At 45.2% G+C, this 10,103-nt stretch overlaps 1 pseudogene; it reads left to right on the top strand.

Annotated features, from left to right (window-relative positions):
- The first annotated feature begins 6,453 nt into the window (after positions 1-6,453).
- Positions 6,454-7,248, top strand: LOC138480579 (WD repeat-containing protein 82 pseudogene; annotated as a pseudogene).
- The last annotated feature ends 2,855 nt before the right edge of the window (positions 7,249-10,103 follow it).

Raw genomic sequence — 10,103 nt, forward strand, 5'->3', positions numbered from 1 at the left:
TCCTTCACCCAGAAGGCCAGACAAGCATCCTAGAAGCAAACATGTTCTCTATTTTTGAAAATGTAGATCTGGTAGGAGGGAGACAGGGAACCCTGAATAAAGCCCCTCTGCAAGTTCAAACCAAAAAAATGAAAAATATGAAAATAGGAGGGAAACAAAAGTCAAATGGGTCGAGATAATTTGAGAAATCTGCTAACACCCCCACCCATCTTGCAGCCTCCAAATGTGAATCGCCCAAAAAAGAGGTGCTGTGTGAAGTGAAGTACAGAAACAAACGCGGCTCCCAATAATACCAGCAGGATTAAGTAAGGAGCAGAGCTCATGTTAAACCGTTGGCCCTGAAGTAATGTCAGATTCTTGCGTGAATGATCTGGTAGAAATAATACAAGAAGAGCAAGAGGTTGAGAAATGGGAACATGCGCGTAGCACAGAGCTGGCAGAAATAGACTGACAAGATCTGCAAATTCTGAATATCTGGGTGGCGAATCCCTTGAGAAAGAAATAACCAGTAATGAGCAATCTCCAAGGTTCCAGACCATGGAAGAAAAGAGATTAGACCTTGGGAAAAAGCCAAGGTTTGAGAAAAAGAAACCTTTTAGGCAAGTATATCCAAAGGGCCAGATGACATCAACCAACAACCAGAGGTTCCCTACATCTAAGAAAGTGGAAAAAAATTCAATGAAAACTGAGAAACCAATGTTTGAATCAATGAGACCGGCACGATGTAGTGAGAAGGAACTCAATTCAGTATACATAGAGCATTTGACACCTGCGAAGGATGATTTGATTCTAAATTCAACATGATTATTTTATTACACCACGTCCCAAGACCAAGAACAATCACCACTGAAGACATTCAAGTTGTCCAATTCATGGATGAGAGCTGCACAGACCCAGTAATTTTGCATTTGAGATCTAGGGCGATAAAATCGACGACATTGGAACTCAGCAATGATTTGCTTCCATTGGCCTTTGAATTAAGTAACTATCCGGACTTGGAAAAGAATTGTGCGCTACGTACCTCAGCTTGAGAGTATATTGACTCAGGAACACACAGGGGACTGGTGTATAATAGTCGGAAGGGTGTAGACCCGGTTGGCCAAGCAATCAAGCCCAAATACTCCAACCAAATTCGGATTACGTTTGGCAATCAAGTATTAATGGACACTAAGTTGGTAGGGGGGCTGAAAACTCATTTTGGGGTAGGCAACACCAGGAGGAGTGCAGACCTTAAAGAACAACCTAAAAGTGTGTAAGCCTGCTGCCCACCAATGATCACTATGGGAAGCCATGTGGCTAGTGAATGTCACAGAATGCGGGAGCCAGAATCATTAATGGAGGGTGGAAATGCTCAAAATTGGGATTGGTTGGCTGCTGCATTGGTGGGGCCTTGGAATCTTTAAAGCCAGAAAAATGAGGAGGAGGAAACTCTCCAACTAGTCTCTTGGAATGCAAGAGGTTTTTTGGAAATTTTTAAAACAGAAAATGTGTGCTTGAATCAGTTTGATTTTATTTGTCTCCAGGAGACTTGTTTGAGGGCCAAACAAATTTGTGAAGGGTACTCTGTTTTTTTTTTAATGAAGCTGGAAAGGGGGACTCGGGACGTCCATATTCGGGTTTGCTGACATTGGTTAAAATGGGCAGGGCTTTTAGGGCAACTTTATCTGTAAACCCCTGTCCTTATGTGCAAAAGACAAGGTTGGAAAGACATCTCCCTTGTGACAAGAAAATAAATGGTTATTGTCCTCTTAAATGTGTATTGGAGTCAATATGTCATCTACTGTGCTGTGATAAATTGTATAGTGTCACTAATAGATGATGCTCTTATGACTCGAGAGAATCCCCAGATAATTGTATCTGATGATTTTATTCTCCACTATCTGGATGTTTTTGGTGAGGTTATGGATAAATTGGGGTTGGGAGAAAGTGTTGTTATGACTTAATGAAGCAGGGTCCCATAATCTTCATACTAAATGGGCAACCAAAAGGGGATATACTGGGGGCAACGACTTGGAGAAGTAGGATTTCAAGTCCTTGCATAGACTACTGTTTTGTCTCAGAGTATTGCTGCCATAATTGGAAAATTTGAGGTCATTCGGACAAACTCAAATGATCATGACCTAATAGCAGGGAGCTGGGAAGCGATGGGAGCTGAGCTAGTGGAAACAATGGTTAATTCTGTTGAGATAACAAGGGGCCGGAATAGACTCTGAATAAAACTGTATGTCATTGCCACTCGGCAAGGGCCCATGTCTTTATCACCTACAGGGTCCAAATTGACTCAGTCCTGGTGCCTCTGGCACCAGGCTCATAAAAAAGAGCATGTGCTTCAGGGCCGGGCGTGGCCATAGAAGATCATTGAAGAGCATGTGCAGGAACTTATGGGAGTGGCAAGGTGGAGCCACAAGGCAGGTCCAAAGGAAGGGGCCGGGGCCAGCCTATTTAAGTCCAACCCGCTCACATACAGATGCTTCGCGTTGGTTTGCCTTCTGCAGCGTAACGCTTACCGCCATCCTTACCTGTCTTCCTGCTCATCATCTCGTCGCGCATCTTCCAGACTCCAGATACTCCATCGCTGAAGGCGCATCTTACCTGATTCCAGCTACACCATCGCTGAAGGCGCACCTTACCTGTCTCCTGCACTCCATAGTCTGCAGCGCATCGTATCTTACCTGATTCACATAGTCATCGGAGTTAGAGTACTTTCTCACCTGTTGCAGACGTCCAGCTACACGTGAGCTTGTCTTCCATTCTTCATCTTTGCAGAACCCTCCATCCTGCAGCCGCGGACTCTGCTCGACATCGCCGGACTTCTCCTGCAAGAGAAAAGAACACAACAGGTTAGACGTTGCATAAATAACTAACGATCGGCCGCGCCATACCAGAGCCTAGCGTTCTACCCTGTCAGCCAATTTACCATCTAATTCTAAGGCTTCATCAACCTCTGGGGAATCACTGGACTCGCTCCAAACACTGCGACTTTGGGCAGCCATCTTCACACCTATAGTGGAGAAAAAAAGACATTACAAGAATTACAAACTATAATCATGGCAAAGGACATTATGATAAGAATACAAACGATAATCATTGCTAAGAACACTCACCTTCTAAGTGGTCAGTCACAGCCGGTCTCGGTTGTCACTTCCACAAGCCTGTGAAGCAACATGGTCCACCCAAAGCGCCCCTGCTACAAGAAGCAGGACGGAGAGCCCATCATTACGAAAAAACAGGTGAGCTTGCATGGGCAAACGCTTGCTCACTTCATTCTGGCACGAAAGGTTAGAGGGGAATCACGACATCACCATGCCAGTCTCATTGCTTCTCATCTCCTCTGAGGCGCAGTACCAGCATCCAGAGCAGTTGACTTTTCAGCAGCTGGGGAGAGAACCGATGGAAGGGAGCCAAGTCCAGGGAGGGCTCCAACCGTGCCCCAACACCCCTGCAGAGACCAGGTGAGGGTAACACTGTATGAAATCCCAAAGATGATGGCACGTTTTGAACAATACATGACGGATCATCCTAGGGGGTTCGATTATGATTGGATTCTGAGGGGCTATAAGGTAAAGTCTGGGGATTTTAGGAAACCTGATTTCCACCCTCTCCATGTCACTAACAAAGAGGTTAGGGTAGCAAAGAAAAACATGAGTGACTATTAGGAATTTAAGGAAAGAAAACCCTCCTGACATGCTTATCGAAATGAAAAAAAAAAGGAAGCAGCAGTATCGAAATTGGCTCCTTGAATCTAAGGCAAAAAGGTTACAGTATGATGCAGAGCAAATTCTGAAAGAAGCATGTTTGAAGAACACAAATCTATGGGCCTTGCTGAATAACTGCAGAGGTCTTGATTGCTCCCTTATGATCACCCAAGTTTCGGAGGAAAAGTGGATTGGCTTTTATAGCACATTTTTTGTGAAGTGAGCTTGAACCCCAATTCAAACACAGCGAGTGGGGAGGAAACTGAGGAATCAGTATTGAGAGGGATGATGCTTAGAGGGCTGAGTACATCTAAAGCATCAGGTCCTGATGGAGTGGCTGAGCATATGTTAAAGGAAAATGTTTAATTTTTGACTGATTTTTCAGTAAGAGTGTTTGCCCAGGTCTTGGCCACAAAACGCATCCTGGAAACTTGTAGAGAGGCAATAATCATACCAATTTTTTAAGAATCGAGATCGGGAAGATCCTAAAAACAATTGCCCGATTTCCCTTCCTAACGTTTTGGGAAAGTTGTTTACAACAATCTTGCTGCGAAATTTGAATGGTTGGGCCCAGAAGGTAGAGTGCCTTGACCCTCAGCAGACAGGATTTGTGAAAGGTGTGGGCACATCGCTGAACCTGTTCCTGCTGAACCTCTTGAAGCTTCCGGCCATGGAAGCCAGGACAAACAACTATAGGGATTTCATGGACCTTGAGCAGGGTTTTAATGGGGTGAGCAGGGACAGGCTCTGGAACAAACGTATTGAAAGAAAGTGCCCGACTGACCTGGTAGATGCTGTTAGAGAATTGCACACCGATACCTCAGTACAGGTGAGACTAACGTCACAGAGATCCCTCGCTGCTAAAATACCTAGTTTTAGGGGGTTAAAGCAAGGTTGCTCCTTGGCCCCATTCTTGTTTAACCAATATAAGGCTGATCTGGGAGATTCTTGGAAGATAGTCTGGGCTTTTCCCCTGAAAATCAATGGCATTCAGGTGACTTGGGTCTTGTACGCAGATGATTTGGTCTTTATTGACCAAACGCATATAGGACTCCAGCACAGGCTGACTGCCTTTCAATTGTATTTGGAAACAAACGGACTCTGAGTGAAGGCCAAAGATCTTGGTGATGGCGGCAGCAAATAGAAAACAAAGGAGTACATACCAATGGTAAATAGGAGGTGAACGCCTTGAGGTTGTTGAAACAATAACTTACCTAGGAGTACTGTTAAACAGGAATGTGAATGATCAAGCGCGTTTGAGAAATCTCTGGGCCAAAGCAAAACCCCTAGCCGCACAGGGGAGACCATTGTACCTGAAATAGGGAACCTTCTTATTGTGCCCTATAATCACCTTTTATATACAAAAGATGGCTCAGAATCTTACTTTTGGGGTTGAAGGTTTGTTGAGCCTCATGGAAAGTCTGGGACCTTTTAGAGGGCCACTTTTGGTGAAAGGTATTAAGATTGTTAAACTGTCTGCCAGTAGCTGTCATATTATTCGAGCTTGGACTCCAGTCGTGGGAGTCAATTTCAACATGGAAGTCAATATCATTGTTTAGGAAATGTGTGGCTAAGAACAATATACCCCATTTGAAATATTGAGCAAAGAGGGCTCAAAACCGAGGGACAAATGGGTGGGAAATTGGAAAGAGAAATGTGAAGTTAATCTTAGACACAATGGCATTTCACTTGAAATGTTGAAAGGGAATCCATTGAAAGCCAAGAGGAAACTAAAAGAGAGTGATTGGATACTTACTCAAGAACATAGGAAGGGTAATGATTCGGCCATGGAACTAGATCTGGGAAACAGGCTAATAACCCAAATACCAAGGTACTTACAAAAATTCCCCTCTACACATTATTGGTACCTTTTTATGAGAGTATGCTTTAACATTTTATTGACGAGAGAGGTTCAGTTGAGGAGGCAACAATTGGGCAAAGGGGAGGCAATTTGTAGATATTGTGGAGAAGGGGTGGTGCAGTCACTATTTCACCTGATGGTGTTGTGTAGATTTTTGGCAGAAGTGAGATACTGCTACCTTGGAATTCACATGGATAAATCTAAATGGTTATTGGCGGGGGATGCTCCTAATGGGGGGGAAAAGTTAGTTTAGTATTAGCCAGTATGAAGTTTCTCGAATGTATTCTTTTCCCTTGGAGTGATGAGGTAGTTCAAAACAAGGAGGATTTGTAGAGGTATGGGGTTGGTTATCTTTTGTATGAACTGTATGATATGGTTAGTATGGATCAAGTGAGGATGTGTGAACTGTTAATTGTCGATTGTTTTTAGGAATGTTTCAGAATACTTGGGTTATGAATTGTAATGAAGATGTGTCTTTTTGTTTTTTTGTGTAATTGTTAAAGGTTTGCTTAGAGGTGGGCGGAGACAATGAGAACAGAGTTCACTGTGACACACTGGAATTGGCGGGCTACGAAGCAAAGCCAGGCCCGATCTGGAGAAAAGGGCGCTGGAGGTCGGCCTTCTATGCCCCAATAAGTTTCACACCCCTTGGACCGGGGTTTTCATGGACTTGGAGCGCGCTTAGTGGCCTCCTGCGATTCGTGCCAGTCCTTCAGGCGTGTCCAGAATAGAGCCCCATCGCTCTCATACAATAGGGGCACCCAGAGACTGTTATTGAGTCCTGGCTGTCTGGGGCCCGGAGACTGCCCTGTAAACACGGTTAGCCTCCCTGGGGTTACCACTGCACCCGTCGTTGGCCTCTCCTAGGTCTCGGCACCTTTATTCACTGTTCTTAAGATGAAGCTGACCGATAATGTGCTGCGCAGCTTTCGTGTGGCCAAGGTTTTTTGCAAGAATCCCGACAAAATCAATTGTTTTGACTTCAGCCCAAACGGCGAAACTGTGATATCCAGCAGTGACGGCGACTCCATCGTTCTTTACGACTGCCATGAGGGCAAGCCAAAGAGGACTCTCTTCAGTAAGAAATATTGGGTGGACCTCATCCGATACACACATGCTGCCAATACTGTCATTTACAGCTCTAACAAGATTGATGACACAATCCGATACCTCTCTCTCCATGACAATAAATACATTCACTACTTCCCAGGACATAGTAAGAGGGTTGTGGCTTTGTCAATAGCGCCCGTTGATGACACACTTATTTCGGGATCTCTTGACAAGACTATCAGACTCTGGGATCTCTGTTTGCCAATTTGTCAGTGCCTAATGCATCTGCAAGAGAAGCCTGCGTGCTCGTTTGATCCAGAAGGATTTATTTTTGCTGCAGATGTCAATTGGGAAATGGTCAAATTGGACGATCTTCGCTCTTTCGACAAGGGTCTGTTTGCAACTTTTAAGATGCAGTATGATCGTACTTGTGAGTGGACTGGGCGGAAGTTCAGCAATGATGGAAAACTGCCCCGGCCCCATGGCAAAGGGCTTTCTATATGGGAGAAGGGTCAACATTCTCAGATTCGTCAGTGCCCAGATATTAGTGTCCTCAACTGTTTTCTATATTTGCACTGTCAAAGGCAGTCTGGAGCTCATCAAATATGGGCATCTTCATTCCAAGCCATCATTGATAACTAGAATATAAAATGTAAAGAGTTGTTCTGATGTTACGAATCCTTCCCTAAAACCTGTTTGAATGCTAGAAAGAGTATTGTTATCCCTCTAGTCACCCTTATTGTATAGTAGAAGTATGCCCGAGATCTTTGCTATAACATCACTGAGAGATGGGCGATAATTTTCATATAACATATAAAAATAAGATATCAACATATTAATTAAAATAAATATAAATTCATATAAGGCTTCCAGAACGCAGACTTTAAAAGGTACATAATACAACTGGTGGTGGTATGCCTGGTTAAAATGCAATTCTAAAAAAATGGTAGACTCATAGGTGCAAAGGAACTGCTTCAATAAATGATACCCAATCTCGTCCTGCCTTTATGTGAGATACGTTCTAATATTGCAACATAGGGCCTCATTACACGGTAGGTGGTAAACCATGGCGCTATTAGCGCCATGGTTCATGCCGGTAATTTACCGGAACCGCCTTGGAGGAAAGGGGAATTACCGCCCTATTCCAAGGTTGGGAAGGCGGTAATTCCTCCTTCCTCCATTGCCCTTCCCCATTCCCATTTTGGCCCCATAGGGCATAATGGGAATGGGGAAGGCGCTAATTACGGTACCGCAAATTGCGGTACCGTAATTAGCACCCTGGTCCCTTTGCGGGTTCGTTTTTTAACGCCTGCTAAAAGCAGGCGTTAATGTACCAACCCGCAAAGGGACCTCGTAGTAAGGCGGTAAGGGTTTACCGGTACTGGTAAAATACCGGTAAACCCTTACCGCCTACCGTGTAATGAGGCCCATAGTCTTTCCCTCCACTTGCTTTGTGGTTCTGGCAGAACTACACCTAAATAACGGCTTAAGATACTTTTTTTCTGATTACATTGTTAGGGTAATTTCTGGAGGTCGGCAAGATCGTACCCGGAGTCTGCAGACCTCCAGCTGTGGGAAGGCCCTAATTCCTTTGTGTCCCAAAGAAGTAGGAGGCCCACACAAGAGCAATAGGTTACTGCTGTTTATTACCCAAAAACAGACAGGGACAGGTTCATGGAGCGTAGGTTCCCAAAACTTCTCGTCGTGATCGGGCTCGCAGGCCCCTTTTGTTTCTTAGGGATGTAACAACGTGCCTAACCTGCAAGAGCTTGCCCCCAAACTTACCACCACTCCGGATTGGTTTCCTGAGTGGTAGGCTCTGTATAGGACAGTATAGAGAAAGGTTTAATTGGTAGAGTAGAGGTCCGGTGGTACGCTTGGGTTGCCCCTAAAAATTGCTACTTTGAAATTGTTACATGGATAGAGTTAGTGATTGGTTCAGTTGTGATGCTGTCAGTGGTTAGCCCCCCGTGTCCTGATTGACCCATCTTCGCGCCCCCAAGCCTGGGATCATCATTCCCAGTTCGCAATGTACCTGGTGCTGGCAACAATGTGTGACTATGTGTCAGTGAAAGACAATGGACAGATCCTGCTACTTTCCGTTAGAGCGCTCCTTTCCCATAGCTGCCAGGGGTTAATTCGTTACTTCTTTGTACCCCAGAGCCTCTTCAGTCCTTGGAGCTTGGCATTGTATCAGTTCGGTCTGGTCACATGTTGAGGGATTGTGGCCGAGGCAGAATTACCGGGATTGGATTTGTATGTCTGTTCCGGAGAGTTGTAGCAGTGGCAGGTGTAACCTTGGCTTGGAGAGCACGGCATGTTGGTTGCAAGATCGCGACCTTGGCTGCGGGGCTCTAGTCAGGGTTGGGCTGCATGATGAGCACGTTGTAGCTCTGTATGAATTGCTCTGGGTCTGCGGACTCTGGTTTGCGGCCTACTTCGGCTTGGTTATATGTGGCGGTATAAGGTCCATAAGGCAAGGGGTGTGGGGGTAGTCCTTTGTACATCGGTCCATCTATAGGGTCTTATCTTCAGAAGTTAATAGCATGAAGCGTCTGCAAGCATATACATGAACTCTTCCGGTGTCTTGCATTTCTGCGATGCGGTAGCTGGCCAATGTGAAAAATAAAAACGATGCATGTCTGAGAGTGTGCACGGTCCTCTAAGTCGTAGCACTGAGTGTGTTCTTCGTGTGGATTGGTGTGTGTGATCCAGGTGCCTGGCAGCACATGTGTTTCTGTTCATTGTGGCTATGTCGTCATGTCATCTCTAATGATGGCAGAATAGGTTTGTGACATTTAGTCGAGATGGTCCATGTGGTCAGTGTCAGCTCCTTCTTGTTTCCCACCTCGTGCTCTGGGTGGGATGCGGCCAGGTTGTGGAGGTGGGGCGTGGCCACGTTGGATTTTGACATCTGGGGCGGAGGACAGAGGTGCAAACACATTCCGCTGGAGGTACTTGGGTCATGACGTCATCAGCCATAATTTGTACGTCGGTCGGGGGAAGGGACCGTCCCTTTTTCCCTCTTCAGTGCCCCCTCTGGTCGACTTGTCAACCACAAAATTATCCACTCTTTTATCTCCTTGTACTCTCCACACTTTTGTTATTCCTGCCAAATTTCCATAACGGTTTACGTGATCTTCAAATGAGCAGTACATGTATACACATTCAACACCGGGCTTACAATAAACCCATTTCCCAACATAGTTCTTCGGATTGCGTGGGTTTTCAACCTTTATTGACGTTGGGTACAAGTATGCTTCTATTAACTGTTGGCGTAGCCTTTTGCATTCCTTGAGGATGACGTATGTGTGTAGTTCGTCTTCTGCGGCATTAGGATGTACATGCCAATCATCTCCTCTGCTGTACGCTTTGACCTTGCCATCCATAATTTTACTACCACCAGCGATGCCATTCCCAGTATCATGCAGCCTGCCATGATGGCCTCCAAGACCAGATGTATGAAAACCAACTACCATCCTTCTTCACCCCCTTCG

This window comes from Ambystoma mexicanum, chromosome 5p (genome assembly GCF_040938575.1).
Source record: "Ambystoma mexicanum isolate Mex_15411 chromosome 5p, UKY_AmexF1_1, whole genome shotgun sequence".
In the NCBI taxonomy this organism is placed as follows: Eukaryota; Metazoa; Chordata; class Amphibia; order Caudata; family Ambystomatidae; genus Ambystoma; species Ambystoma mexicanum.